This window comes from Ambystoma mexicanum, unplaced genomic scaffold (assembly GCF_040938575.1).
Source record: "Ambystoma mexicanum isolate Mex_15411 unplaced genomic scaffold, UKY_AmexF1_1 Mex_scaf16, whole genome shotgun sequence".
Lineage (NCBI taxonomy): Eukaryota > Metazoa > Chordata > Amphibia > Caudata > Ambystomatidae > Ambystoma > Ambystoma mexicanum.
The window spans coordinates 1454899-1470614 of NW_027182391.1; the positions used below are offsets into that span (position 1 = coordinate 1454899).

A 15716-nucleotide genomic window follows, 5' to 3' on the forward strand; every position below is an offset into this window, starting at 1 on the left:
CCAAATGCCTACCTAAAGATTGCAAAGCTCCTGCACCAGTTCTCAGTACTGCCTGCGAGCCCACTGCTAGTACAATTGCCATGCCAAATGCCTACCCAATGATTGCCATGCTCCTGTACCAGTTCTCAGTACTGCCTGCGAGCCCACTGCTAGCACAAATGCCATGACAAATGCCTACCTAATGACTGTAATGCTTCTGGTGCCTAATGATTGTAAGGCTACTGCACCAGTTCTCAGTACTTCCTGCGAGCCCACTGCTAGTACAATTGCCATGCCAAATGCCTACCCAATGACTGCAAGGCTCCTGCACCAGTTCTCAGTACTGCCTCTGCGCCTACTGCTAGCACAATTGCCATGCCAAATGCCTACCTAATGATTGTAATGCTTCTGGTGCCTAATGATTGTAATGCTTCTGGTGCCTAATGATTGCAAGGCTCCTGCACCAGTTCTCAGTACTGCCTCTGAGCCCACTGCTAGCACAATTGCCATGCCAAATGCCATACCTAATGATTGTAATGCTCCTGTGCCTAATGATTGCAATGCTACTGCACCAATTCTCAGTAGTGCCTACAAGCCCACTGCTAACACGATTGCCATGCCAAATGCCATACCTAATGATTGCAAAGCTCCTGCACCAGTTCTCAATACTGCCTCCGAACCCACTGCTAGTACAATTGCCATGCCAAATGCCATACCTAATGATTATAATGTTCCTCCACCAGTTCTCAGTACTGCCTGCGAGCCCACTGCTAGCACAATTGCCATGCCAAATGCCATACCCAATGATTGTAATGCTCCTGTGCCTAATGATTGCAAGGCTCCTGCACCAGTTCCCAGTACTGCCTGCGAGCCCACTGCTAGTACAAATGCCATGACAAATACCAAATGCCGAGCTGGTGGAGGATCATTTGCCACGTCCTCCGTTTTAAAGGACCCAAGCTACAGTCAGGGATAAACCTCTCACCTCTCTCATGTCACCACGAGGTCCACAGGCGGGAAAAATTCCAAAACCGAAGAAGAGGTCTCGAGGCAAACAAAAGAGACTGGCAAGTAGGTGAAGAAACACAGTGCGCATGCGCACAGAAGCAGTGTTTTAGAAGTGAGCTTGACAAGTAGCCGTGGAAGCACAGTGCGCATGCGCATAAAAGAAGTGTTTTAAAAGTGAGCCTGGCAAGAGCCACAGAAGCACAGTGCGCATGTTGAGAGAATCTGTGTATTAGCATGAGCACAAAAGCAGTAGTTTAGAAATGAGCCTGGCAAGGAGCTATAGAGGCACAGTGCGCATGTGCAGAGAAGCAGTGTTTTAGAAGTGAGCCTGGCAAGTAGATTGTTATGATCGTGTATCTGCAGTGAGTGTGTTTATAATCTGTAGGGTTACAGTATGCATGTGCAGAGAAGCAGTTTACTGCAGGAAGGCTGGCTGAAGGTACACAATGCACATTACCTTCTCGGAAGATCATGAATGAATGCAGAAAATGAACCTGGCTAGTATGATGTGGGTTGCACCGTGCATGTGCAGATAAGTCGTTTCTCTGCATCCGGCCTGGTTAGTTGCTGAAGACACTCTGTGCATGTGCAGAGGATTCTATCTCCACAGAGAGCCTGGCTAGTAATCTGTAGGGTTACAATGCGTATGTCGGTGTGTGCTCAGCCGTGAAGTGCTGCTGTGTATTGTATATACAGGGAGGGGTGCTGTGTTCACGCATGCCCCGGACTGTACACAGGGAGTGAGTGACCCGTGTGATCACAGATGCGAAGTGGTGCTGTGTACTGTATTTACAGAGAGGGGTGCTGTGTTCACGCATGGTCCCCGGACTGTACACAGGGAGTGAGTGACCCGTGTGCGCACAGATGCAAAGTGGTGCTGTGTACTGTATTTACAGGGAGGGGTGCTGTGTTCACGCATGGTCCTCGGACTGTACACAGGGAGTGAGTGAAATGTGTGCACACAGATGTGAAGTACTGCTGTGTGCTGTATATACAGGGAGGGGTGCTGTGTTCACGCATGGCCCCGGACTGTACACAGGGAGTTAGTGACCCGTGTGCGCACAGATGTGAAGTGGTGCTGTGTACTGTATATACAGGGAGGGGTGCTGTGTTCACGCATGGTCCCCGGACTCTACACAGGGAGTGAGTGACCTGTGTGCGCACAGATGTGAAGTGCTGCTCTGTACTGTATATATAGGGAGGGGTGCTGTGTTCACGCATGGCCCTGGACTGTACACAGGGAGTGAGTGACCTGTGTGCACACAGATGCGAAGTGCTGCTGTGTACTGTATATACAGGGAGAGGTGCTGTGTTCACGCATGGCCCCGGACTGTACACAGGGAGTGACTGACCTGTGTGCACACAGATGCAAAGTGGTGCTGTGTACTGTATATACAGGGAGGGGTGCCGTGTTCACGCATGGTCGCCGGACTGTACACAGGGAGTGAGTGGCCCGTGTGCACACAGACGCGAAGTGGTGCTGTTTACTGTATATACAGGGAGGGGTGCTGTGTTTACGCATGGCCCCGGACTGTACACAGGGAGTGAGTGACCTGTGTGCACACAGATGCAAAGTGCTGCTGTGTACTGTATATACAGAGAGAGGTGCTGTGTTCACGCATGGTCCCCGGACTCTACACAGGGAGTGAGTGACCTGTGTGCGCACAGATGTGAAGTGCTGCTCTGTACTGTATATACAGGGAGGGGTGCCGTGTTCACGCATGGTCCCCGGACTGTGCACAGTGACCTGTGTGCACACAGATGCAAAGTGGTGCTGTGTACTGTATATACATGGAGGGGTGCTGTGTTCACGCATGGTCCCCGGACTGTACACAGGGAGTGAGTGACCCATAGTGCACAGATGCGAAGTGGTGCTGTGTACTGTATATACAGGGAGGGGTGACGTGTTCACGCATGGTCCCCGGACTGTACACAGTGAGTGAGTGACCTGTGTGCGCATAGATGTGAAGTGGTGCTGTGTACTGTATATACAGGGAGGGGTGCTGTGTTCACGCATGGTTCCCAGACTGTACACAATGAGTGAGTGACCTGTGTCCACACAGATGTGAAGTGCTGCTGTGTACTGTATATACAGGGAGGGGTGCTGTGTTCACGCATGGCCCCGGACTGTACACAGGGAGTGACTGACCTGTGTGCACACAGATGCAAAGTGCTGCTGTGTACTGTATATACAGGGAGGGGTGCTGTGTTCACACATGGTACCCGGACTGTACACAGGGAGTGAGTGACCTGTGTGCACACAGATGCAAAGTGCTGCTGTGTACTGTATATACAGGGAGGGGTGCTGTGTTCACGCATGGTCCCCGGACTGTGAGTGTCCTGTGTGCGCACAGATGCGAAGTGGTGCTGTGTACTGTATATACAGGGAGGGGTGCTGTGTTCACACATGGTACCCGGACTGTACACAGGGAGTGAGTGACTTGTGTGCACACAGATGAGAAGTGGTGCTGTGTACTGTATATACGGGGAGGGGTGCTGTGTTCACGCATGGTTCCCGGACTGTACACAGGGAGTGAGTGAAATGTGTGCACACAGATGTGAAGTACTGCTGTGTGCTGTATATACAGGGAGGGGTGCTGTGTTCACGCATGGCCGCGGACTGTACACAGGGAGTGACTGACCCGTGTGCACACAGATGCGAAGTGGTGCTGTGTACTGTATACACAGGGAGGGGTGCTGTGTTCACGCATGGTTCCCGGACTGAACACAGTGAGTGAGTGACCTATGTGAAGTACTGCTGTGTACTGTATATACAGGGAGGGGTGCTGTGTTCACGCATGGCCGCGGACTGTACCATAGACAACATCGCCAAAGAAAAAACCCTTTGCTTCTTCTAATAAACGGTCAATGGCAAAATGGTTCACCCCACTACTTAGCACCATGAAAAGAAAAAACCGAAGACTAGAACTTGATTGGAGAAAACAAAACGACGCGGCGAACAAACTGAAATTCCTACAAGACTACCGGGCTTACAAAAAGGAAATACAAAAAGCAAAGAGGAAACACAATGACAACCGAATCTTCGAAGCACCAAACACCCAAAAAGAGCACTTCAAAATCATAAACGAAATCAAAAACCCTCCGGGATGCAACAACACACCAACTCTGTCCACAAAACTCTGCAACGACCTTGCATACCACTTCAAAAACAAAATCACCGACATCTAACAAACCATACAAAGCAGACCGTCTGATCTGACCACGACCCCAACCTACACCCGGGAGGAGCACCCAAACAAACTACAAAGCTTTCCAGAAATATCAGTGGAGACATTTGTCAAACTGGTGAATGAAAGTAATAACTCAGGGTCCCCCAAAGACCCCTGCCCACCAGACATATACAAATTGATCCTCAAACAAGGAAGGCCCATGGAATACCACAGGAATGTCCGCAACCATTCCATCGCAACGGGCAAAGTGCCACAAGCCTTCAAAACTGCATACATCAGGCCACTACTCAAAGATACAGCGGGAAACGTAGAGGACCTCTCTAACTACAGACCCATCTCCAATATCCCATATACAGGCAAGCTGCTCGAAACGTACATATACAAAGCAACCCAAGAGCACGGCCTACTAGACCAGGTACAAGTTGGCTTCAGACCATTGAGAGGAACGGAATCAGCTCTACTTTCAATATGGGATGATCTAAAAATCAATGCAGACTCGGTCAACAGCGCTGCCTTGATACTCCTAGACCTATCGGCAGCATTTGACACAGTCAACCATGACACTCTCATAACGAGCAGGCCTCCAGATAAGGTGTGTACCAGGCAGTTTTACATATGAAAATCTTGTAAATACGACAGCTTTATTATTTTCTTGTGTACTTTTACACACAAGATTAGAGCAGAGGGCAGTGCAAAGGTCAGGTTACTTGACAGAAACCAGATCGCTTCTTTTGATTTTTATCTGCATGGAGGTAATTGCAAGCCATGTATAAAAGTCTCTGAAACAGAAAGTATTTATCCGAAGCCTTTCAAAAAAAGAAACTGCACACTGTGACAAAAGGAATGGTTTCTTTCCATTCTGCTTCTGCTGTGTTGTTTGTTGCAAATGGAAGCACTGTGCATATTTATTTTCCTAGCATTTTAGTATTGTAAAATTAATCAAATGGAAAACTTGCAATTGAGAGTTAATATTTTTTAACAAATTATGCTTTTTCCAGTGAAAGCAAACCAGTATTGCACACTTGTATTTTTCTGAGTTCCGGTGCTGTGTGCATAATCATGCGGAGGCAGATCATTTTTACTCTTATAATTTAATGAACACTCTAATTATAAAAACAGTGTGTAAAATGATGTCTATGCATGTCTAGTTTACATCCATTCAACATTGTAGTCAATCGGGTACATTACTATAAATGGTCAGTGGCAGCAGAGTCATTGTTCAAGGGTGAGTGATTGTCATTACACCAATCACATGTGTTCTAACCTTGCAAATCTTCATGACTACAATTAAAACATCCAAAGCCTGACTCTCCAGGAAGTGGAAGCGCTGTTAAAAAAAAATAACAAATGAAAATTACATTTGTAATTAAAATAGAAACTCAGCAAAACCTGTCCCTGTGATAATCCAGATCGGTATTTAACTTTATACAGCGCTTCATACATGGTTCGTCCAACATCTAGGCACTGTGATTATTATACCTCATTCGATATTCAGTTACCCGACTTCTGAAGGATGTTAGCCAATAAGTTAGCTCAGCTGGTTGAGCACTCGTTGCTGCGATCTGTGCGTGATCTATAGATTGCAGGTTCGAATCCTGGCTAGGCCAACTCAGCCTTTCATGGTCGATAAAGGAGTACCAACTTAAGTTTGATGATAATTGTGATAAATATGTTCTACGTACAGCGCTTTGCAGAAAGTGCTATATAAATAACCATTTGACCATGAGATTAGATATATGATGTATGTTATTTATAATACACTTAATACCCAGAGGTTTCTAAGCACGGACCCGGGGATCGAACCTGTGTTGGTCCATGTCGTCTTGCTTCCAAGACCCTGAGCTATCCTCCAGAGACAATAAATATAGAATTTAGCATTGAGCCCTTGCCTCTCTGCACTGTTTGTTGTATCATAACATTGGGATACCATTAGGTGGTAATAGCTCCAGGAAACAAGGACTAATTAACCATCAAAAGACAATTCTGTTATCGAACCTCAAAACGCCAAATATAATTCATGCTTGCTTTACTATGTAATTGGCCAGGTTTCGGTGTTTTCAACATTTAAATATATACAGGAGAGATCAAATGGCCAGACCTTAGAGAAATAATTAAAGGTCTATTCTTTCACAATGCAGAAAGCTGCTGCATGGTAATGATTTCCATACAGTTTTTGCACACGTCGGCTGTAGGTCACATACATTTTACGCTCTTGCAAAGGAGAAAAGTAATTTTTACTCTCTTGAAATCACATTTACTCTCAAAGTTTAAAAATAGGGAGTACAATACTCCCACCTAAAAATCTTATCTGGAGCACTGATAACGAGATTAGAAGGACTTGGAATAACCGACACCGCCCTACTATGGATCAAATCTTTCCTAACAAACAGAACAGAAACCATATGGATGAAACCCTTCAAATCCAGCCCGAGAGATTCCACCTGTGGAGTACCACAAGGATCCGCCTTCTCCCCGCTACTATTCAACATATACCTGTATCTACTGATCAGAATCATCAAAAGCCACGGCCTCACCTGCTACAACTATGCTGATGATAGACAAATAATCTTCAAAATACAAGACAACCCGGAAAGAAACTCAACGCTAGAAAACTGCCTCCACAATGTATTCTTCTGGATGAACTCTAACTCCCTCAAAATCAACCCAGGCAAAACTGAAATAATGATTGTCACAAAAAATGGAGGAGAAAACCAATTAATCCCTTGGCCAAGGGAACTCGGGACAACCCCAGCACCCTCACCGATTGTAAAAAACCTGGGGGTTCTGATGGACAGTAATCTCACGCTAGAGCCACAAGTAAACGCTCTCCTCAAGAAATGCTTCTTCCTCCTGTGAGCGGCTAAGAGAATCTTACCGTTTCTATCGTTCACCAACAAAACAACCACCATCATCGCCCTCGTCATGTCCAAAGTAGACTATGCCAATAGCCTATACCTAGGCATGCCTGAACGACTCCTAAAAAAACTACAACGCATTCAAAACGTGGCAGCCAGACTACTTCTGAAACTACCCCGAAGAGAACACACCACACCAGCACTGAAAACACTACATTGGCTACCAATAAAACAACGAATAAAATTCCAAACAATGTGCATTACACACAGAGCAGTACACAATGAAGGCGCTGAGTTCCTAAGAGACAAATTGCACCTACATCAACCAACAAGAACGCTCAGATCAAGCATGTACATCCGCCTGGAACCAAAGCCCTACAACAAAAGAAAACTAGGAGGATCCTCCTTCTCTCACCTAGCCCCGAAAACATGGAATGACCTTCCAAAGTACATACGTAACACAAGAAACCACCTATTATTCAGGAAATTACTCAAAACATGGTTCTTCATGTCATAACTAGAAAGACTGGCCACAGGGGCACCGAGATAACGAAAAACATCAATGAGTTTAGAGCGACTGCGATACACACCAATCAATCAATGGGAAAAGCCAAGGTAAATATACCAGGACATACCAAAGAACCAAACGGGAGACAGTCGCAATACGACCAAGGATAGCAAACACAGCAAACTAAGACAAAGACTAGAACGAATCATCAAGAGGACCATGACCTTAACTATTACCTACCCCAACAGCCCTAAGGACAAAACATAGAGAGGGAAAGGAAACACTGCATCATGGGCCCCAATGCAATGGGTGAGAAACAGAATGTTTCATCACTACACACGGTCCACCAATACAAAGCAGGAAACAATGCCCCACCACGCAAACTACAAATAAAAAATAGTCCCGAGGATGTTCACCCCACGGAAACCAAAGAACCAGTCAGGACAGAAGGATACGAATGTCTGAATACACAAGCTCACCAAGACGGATCCACTAGGACAACACATCAACACAACCCCGACCCTGAACCATTCAAAGCCTCAACCGACCAAGGTCACACTAGATCACCTGAGAATAGATATCACCCACCCGGTCCCACACCTGAAGATCAGGTTCAGACGCACCCACCAATCCAAACTACACTCAATAGGATACAGTTGGATCAGCGCAACTCCACCATAGCGAGTCGGCCCACGAGGAACCAGCAACATCCCAACCAACAGGTATACAACTCTAACGGAACCATAAGTACCTAAATCAGGATACTGATCCCACTAACCCAACCCTCAATCTTCTGCATACTTAAACCCACACAAAACAACACAACCATCTCTTTGCCAGCAATCCGCACGCACTTTACCACACAGCACCAACAACACATAAACTTCACCAACAGCATTCGCCCGATCCGATACTAGCACCAAAGCCCAGCACTCGGTGTATACCGAGCTGATGCTGCCAACAGACTATGCCTGAATGACTATGCCTGAATGATGAGAAAACAGAGCTTATCATCATGGGCACAACACACAGTCTAAGGAAACTCAGCCCGGCCTACAACTCTTTCAAGATAGATGGGAACAACATTAAAGTTGGACAGGAGGTTAAAACTTTGGGCTTCTACTTAGACTCTACCCTCTCCTTCAAAAGACAATTGAGTTCACTGGCATCCTCATCTGCATACACGTGCAAACTTATCCGCTCAGCTAAACCATTTCTGTCAGATACCAGCTGTCTTACAATCGCTAGAGCCCTTATACTATCCCGCCTTGACTACTGTAATGCCCTTTACCTGGGATCCTCCATGGCTACCACTAGCAAGATACAAACTCTCCAGAATAATGCCCTGAGAGCAGCTCTAGGTATCCCCAGAAGAGAGCATATATCAGGACTCAGTCAACAGAACAATTGGCTCTCCACCAGAGATAAAATTCTCCTAAAAACGGCTTCACTCACCTACAAATCCCTTAACAATGCCGCCCCGATCTACCTGATCAACAGGTTCCAGAGACAAATTTCCGCGAGACCCCTCAGAACGGCTTACAAAGACTGCCTCTCTATCCCAAATTATAAACTTGCCACCATAGGAGGTAACAGCTTCCCGGTAAAAGCAGCCAAACTTTGGAACTCTTTGCCCCCTAACTTTAGAGCAGACATGCCCTACCTGAACTTCCGCTCTAAGGTCATCTCATGGCTGAAAATGAAGGACCTCCCAGACAACTAAATGCCAAGGTTACTCCCCATGTGATCCGCACTTGTATGCTTGCCACTCCTATTGTGTATATATTGTATATATTGATTGTTTTCTCTGCTGTTCTGTACATTCTCCCTACGCCAATTTGTACTTTTTACACCTTGTAACCAAGTTTCGCATATTCTTGTACATGCTGCGCCCTGATACCCCTGGGTATAACAGCGCATTATAAATAATAAACTAAACTAAACTAAACTAAACTTATCCCACTCTCCTTCTCCCCTCTTCCTGACTAACCCTACCCACCCTTTCTGTTTACAGATCCGCCAGAGCGCCTGGGGACCAATTCCATTGGTGACGGTGCGCTATACAAGTACCGCTAACATAACATAACATCTCCCCAAGAGTGCTCTCACAACCCTGCTGTGCTCCTAGATCAAGGCAGAGCAAAGAGAGAGAAAAGAAACCCCAGCAAATTTGCAGACTTTGTCATGGAATGACCATCCATCGTTTTCTCATCAAAGGAGGTGTGTGGAGACGTCGCGAGATCTCAGGAGCGTGGTCTTGCGAGATCTTGGGGCCAACGAGATCGCGAGGACCCGCGCTCCGAGTAGAACATTGGCGGAGCACCAGGGAAGCGGTCCGCTCCAGCGCTGCTCCTGATAAGGAGACGTCTAAATAACAGATCACAAAGGCTATGGAGCCTGGCTTCCAGGAGCGTAAGTCCAATGCCATAGGAGGCCTCATGAGTGCCCTGGAAGCCTACAGCATGCTATCCATGTACACACCCTGCCGCCAGTGAAGTAACTGGGAGGCCCCTGACTGCAACTGTGATTACTGCTCCTGCCCTATACATGGACAACAATTATCCACCTTTTGTATTCCTTCAATAAATACAGTTACAACCTCTCCAGGCATCCTGTTGTCCTTCAAGGTCACCACACATGTGCTAGTGCTGTATAGCTCTCAACCGTTTGTGTCACAAAGGCGGGTGAAAACACACGGTTTTATTTTTGGCGGGTGAGAGGCCAATTGCAACGAATGGGCGTGCTGGAGGCTTGGCGGGTGAGTAGCTTGTGATTTGGGAGCTAGGTTCCTTTTCCCGAGCATACAACGCTCTCAGCGCTCAGCACGTTTATGACTGATCTTTGAGCATGCGCAGTATGTGCCTTTTCCCGAGCATACTTTGGGGATTCTCTCAGCACTCAGCACCTGCTATTGCTATTGCTGGCTCAGCGCGCGGCACGTTTACTCCTCTGCGTGATCCTGATCATGCGCAATTTGTTCCGCGATGTACGCAGGCACGGCTCTGCGTGCGTTTACTGCGCATGCACAAAAGATCAGTATCTCGGCTCAACGCACGCTCTGAGGATCAGTATCTGACCAGTGCGCATGTCTGTTCTTCGGGTTTGCGGCTCGGCTTGGCCGATCTTTATCTCGGCCAATCAGCAGTCACTCCTCGAGGTCCCGAGCGGGGGGATGGGCTCCTTTTCGTCTTCCTGGGACATCAAACACTAGTTTCAAATGTGAAATATATCCAGCAGTCAAAGTGGGCGGGAACTAAAGGGTACGCCGTTACCTTTTTTAAAGGATACTTTGTTTATAAATGCATCCCTACTGGAGACTCGAACCTGGGCCTTCCCGGTATCAAGCCAGTGTTGCATTACACTGCTCTATCTCATCTCTCACGTGTTTAAAAGGGATAATTTATTTCGATAGACTGGGATGTAAACCCATTGCCAAACAGCTAAGAAGCCCAGTTTGACAGTGATCTGGATCTGCCTATGAATGATTGTGGGATCCTGTTTGCAGGCAATGGGAAGGGTGTGCGTGTGTGTGTGTTTTCTTAAGAGGTGTGACCGGTGAAGGGGATGCTGCATGAAGGTGCAGGCTGAATGGGATAATGACACACTAATGGTGGTCATTTAAATCCATTTTCTTTCATTTTCCTCACTTTTAATAGAACTGTTGTAAAACACAATGTTGCAGGGTTCAGTGGAGGACAGGAAGGACCCATGAGTATGGAGGAGTTGGCAGAAATGGGGGCAGGGTGAGGGAACATAGTTCCACACATATTTTTAAAACATGTTGACCACTGAATCCCTCACAATCTTTTAAGGAATAATTGGGGAATAATTTGCTGTAGGTCAGTGACCAGCGACTATTCACTTCTCTTGGTGAGAAAGCAATCATCTTTTTTGGCTGTGTTAAGTTGTCTCTACTTGTTCTTCATAAACCTCCAGTTAATCCTGTCTTCTGTGTATGTGTTGGAGGATGCATTACTTGTGGGGAGTGGAGATGTCTTGTGTTTGTAGTATTTAATTACTAACGTAAGAATGTCTTCCATTTCTAGATCTAAACACACTATTGTGTCATCCTACTCTGCACAACGTAAGAAGCACAGGCACTGAAAAGGTAAATAACTCCTGTAGTTTGTTTCTCTGCACAGGTTGTTCTATGCTTCTGTGATAGCCTGTCTCCCACCCTGCGTTCCTGGACCCTTCATGTGCCCTTCTCTCCTGTCTTGTCTCTATTTCTCTTTCCTGCCTCATCCTGGAAGTGGTGTCCAGGTCCAGGTTTAGGGTCCATATATGTGGCTCAGTGGACTAAGGCATTCTCTAGAAGGATCCATGTGTGTGTCCTCATAGTCACTGGTCCACTCAGCCCTTCATCCATCCAAGATTAACAGAACGAGTACCGCTGAGTTGTGTAACAATGAACATCGGTTAGCATCTGTCTATAACACCAAAATGCACCAGTGGGGAGGGGCAGGGGGTTGCACTCTACAAATGCACCTATTATTTTATGTTAATACATTCCTATGCTTTCCTGTTAATTAGTAATTCGCTATTGAACCTGTATGGTGGATCACAGCACTTTGCTATAGATGTGGAGGAGTGGAGCTCTATAAGTGAATTAAATAGGCACATTGGTAGCTACAAGTAGTGTTGGTTGTTCTCCTGCCAGATCACCTGGGGAGCAACGGAACGCCGGATCTGCACTTGGACATCTATTTGGGTGTTGTTTCGTGTCTAGACATGAATGAGGGAGCATTCTGGAGTGGAATTGAGAGCATGAGGTAGAGTCGATGGAAAGGATGGTATGGAGTGCGGAAGTATGACCAACCCACACTCCCCTTGCCTGTACAGCTTGAGGTGATTGAAAAGGAAGCCGTTTTTCACACTTTCACACTTGTGAAGGGAGGTGTGTCAAGGACAGTGAAATGCAAACTTACACGCTATCATATTCAACAATGTCATAATGTTATCATATCCATGTCTGTTGTCCATAAACCCCACTTATGAACCACCAATTAAGTCTCCTGTATATTTTTGTAACCTCTTAGCCATGACTTTTGCTAAAACATTTACATCTATGTTTAACAAAGAAATAGGACGATAATTAGCACATTTTGAAGAATCTTTCCCCTGTTTTGGAATTAATGTAATAATCGCCTCCTGCATCGAGGTACATAACACCCCATCCGAGAGAAACCGATTAAATAAAACACACAACTTGGGCGCTAGAACTGAATCAAAGGACTTATAAAACTCCACGGGCGATCTGTCTGAACCCGGAGACCTACCCAAATTGAGTTGACAAATAGCATCCCCTACTTCCATTTCTGAAATCTGAGCATCAAGTGCCTCCCTACCTTCCTCAGACAAACAAGGAATGTCAATTTTAGCAAAAAACTCTGTCAATGTGTCTTCCTGAACCTGTGACGCATCCGAGTAAAGAGAAACATAGAAAAGTCTGAAGCATTCACAAATATCAACGCTTTTAATCTCCAACCTTCCCGTTTCATCCTCAATCTTTTGTATGAACGATTTCTCTGACAAACTCTTCAGCTTTCTAGCCAATAGTCGTCCTCCCCTATCCCCCTCCTCCCAAAACATCTGCCGCATAAAATATAACCCTTTCTCAGTTTGTTCATCCAAGGTTTTCTTTAATCTATCCCTAACGCACTCCATCTTTAACCTATCCGCACCTTTACCAGATAAGGCATACAACGGCTGCAATTTCTTTAGGTCAAGTTCCAGATCTTTAACTTTCATCTCACCCTCCCTCCTCGCTCTGGCTGTCCAGTTAATCAATTCTCCACGTATAGTTGCTTTAAAGGCATCCCACACCACCAAACAATCAGCATAGTCCACATTATCCTCAAAGAAATGGACAATGGAAGCATTGATTGCATCACATATTTTCTCCTCTTGTAATATAAACGTTTTAAGCCTCCATTTAATATTAGTAGGTCTGAACATACTCCGATTCATGATCAATTTCACCGATGAATGATCAGAGATGCACCGTTCCCCTATTACCACATCAGTTACCACATCAACCAATCTTTCCGAAATCAATAAGTAATCCAACCTAGAATGGGAGTTATGAACCGAAGATAAAAAGGAGAATCCTTTCTCGGCTGGGTGCAACAATCTCCAACTGTCTACCAAGGCAAAAGTATCAATAAATTCACGAAAAGCACGACTTAACCCATAACCTGTAAACCTGCACAAAGATAGCCTATCTAAAGTGGCTTCTAGAATACAATTAAAATCACCTCCAAGACCATTGTGTTCACCACTCATGTTTTTCAGAGAATCCTTCAGCTCCTCAAAAAAACTAATGCCATTAGAGCATGAACTATATATCGACCCCAACGTCAATACTTTCCCTTCATGTTTAACGTCTGATAATAAAAAACGACCATCCGCATCCATAATCACATTCTCAACATCCATACATAGGCCCGCATTACGAGTCGGGCGGTACGGGTCAACCTGTACCGCCCGATTACGAGTTCCCCTCGCGGGACCCGTTCTGCACGTCTGGTTTTACCAGACGTGCAGAGCGGGTCCCGCGGGGGAAAGAGGTAGCAAACAACGGGCCCTCTCGTAATGGCCCGTTGTTTGCTCCCTCTCCCATTCCCATTCAGCCCTATGGGGGCTGAAATGGGAATGGGGAAGGACCGTGTCCGGGTCCTTGGAGGGAGGAATTACAGGGCCTTCCGAACTCTGAATGGCCCGGTAAGTCCTCATTCTGAGGACCTGGACACAGACGCGATTTCGGCGGCAGCCATGCCGCCAATAGCGGCATGGCTACCGCCGAACTCGTAATGAGGCCCATAGTCTTTTCCCAATAAATAAACCCACTCCTCTCGAACTTCCTGAATAACAATTTAACAGAACCTTCATGGATGCCTCATAAAATGTATCTGGATTATCTGTCAAATGAGTTTCTTTCAAAAGAATTACATCTGCTTTCTCACGGCGTAATCTAGCCATTACATTTCAACCTTTCTTAGGGCAATTTAGCCCGTTTACATTCCACGTAATAAACTTCAAAGAACCAATCCATAAAAAATAATAAAAGAGTAAAATAAAATAAAGCCCATTGAATGCAATCCAATTAATGAATCATTGGAATTTAAATCTTGCATCCTCAAATTCCCAAATATCGTAAGAAAGGAGAATCTCACAATAACAATTCTGTAGGATACTGAGGTCACCCCCCACACATATAAAACACCACACACATATACACAACATTTTACAATTTCCAACCCCTTTTATTTTATTTCAGTTCCGGCTGGCTTTATTTGCAATTTCTTTTTGTAAAGGTCTTTCTCGTGTTTTACTCCAGGTTTGGTTCATTTGTTTGCCGTCCTTTGGCGGGCTTCTGCACAGAATCCCTCCTTAGGTGCCTGAATGTCTGAGAGGGACAGGATGTGAGGAAGGGGTTTGAGACTCCCTGCACAGGGTCTCCTTGGAGACCCATGTCGCACTCTGTATGATTGGCTTAGGTGACTGTACCACCAGGACAGCCACCCTGCTGTGTGATTGACAGCCAGGCTGTGTGAATGGGGGAAAACTGCATAAAAAGCAGGTCTCAGTGGCTTGAAAGGCAGAGTCACCACTGGATCGAGAGAACCGAAGAGAAGCTGAAAGAAGAGAACCACTACCACGACTGAACCTCACGGTGAAGCCCTGCTGCGGGTCCGAATCTCCAAACTTCGACAACAGGGAAGATCTGCAAGGAATCTTCTCCCCTTGAGCTGGTGGGACCAACCAGTTCACCAAACTCCAAGCCAGGCCTCCCTCTTCTGGTCGAATTTGCTGTGCACAGCTACAGTGAACCGGATAGCCAGGGGGACCGGACCCTGCTTGGGTTTTGAGGAGCGCACCTTTTATTTGTCGCTTTGCTCCGCTGCTGGTTTCTTCCCTGGGCAGTGTAGGACCCTCCAGTCTTCCTCCTTCGTGTCAGTCTGGCAGTCGCTTCAGGAACCGTGAACCTGCAGGATCTGCCAGGAACGTCTACCTCAGCTACAGCATTCTTCTGCTCTAAAGGTACTGTGCTAGCCGGTTGTTCGTTGCGTCCAACCACGGTGAAAGTGTTTGAAATCTTTCACCAATCCGAGGGCTTGTCCTTCTCTACTCTTTAAAGTAACTTTTCTTCCAATCAACTTCATTTCAAACTCT

At 46.1% G+C, this 15716-nt stretch overlaps 1 protein-coding gene across 1 annotated transcript in view; it reads left to right on the forward strand.

The window, feature by feature from the left end:
• Positions 1-10673: 10673 nt before the first annotated feature.
• The window catches only part of LOC138554392 (zinc finger protein 268-like), a 36324-nt gene continuing 31281 nt past the window's right edge, over positions 10674-15716 (forward strand). Inside the window, exons 1-2 of the mRNA XM_069642585.1 lie at positions 10674-10801; positions 11588-11649. The gene's annotated coding sequence lies outside the window, so the exon portion shown is untranslated. The remainder of the gene's footprint in view (positions 10802-11587; positions 11650-15716) is intronic.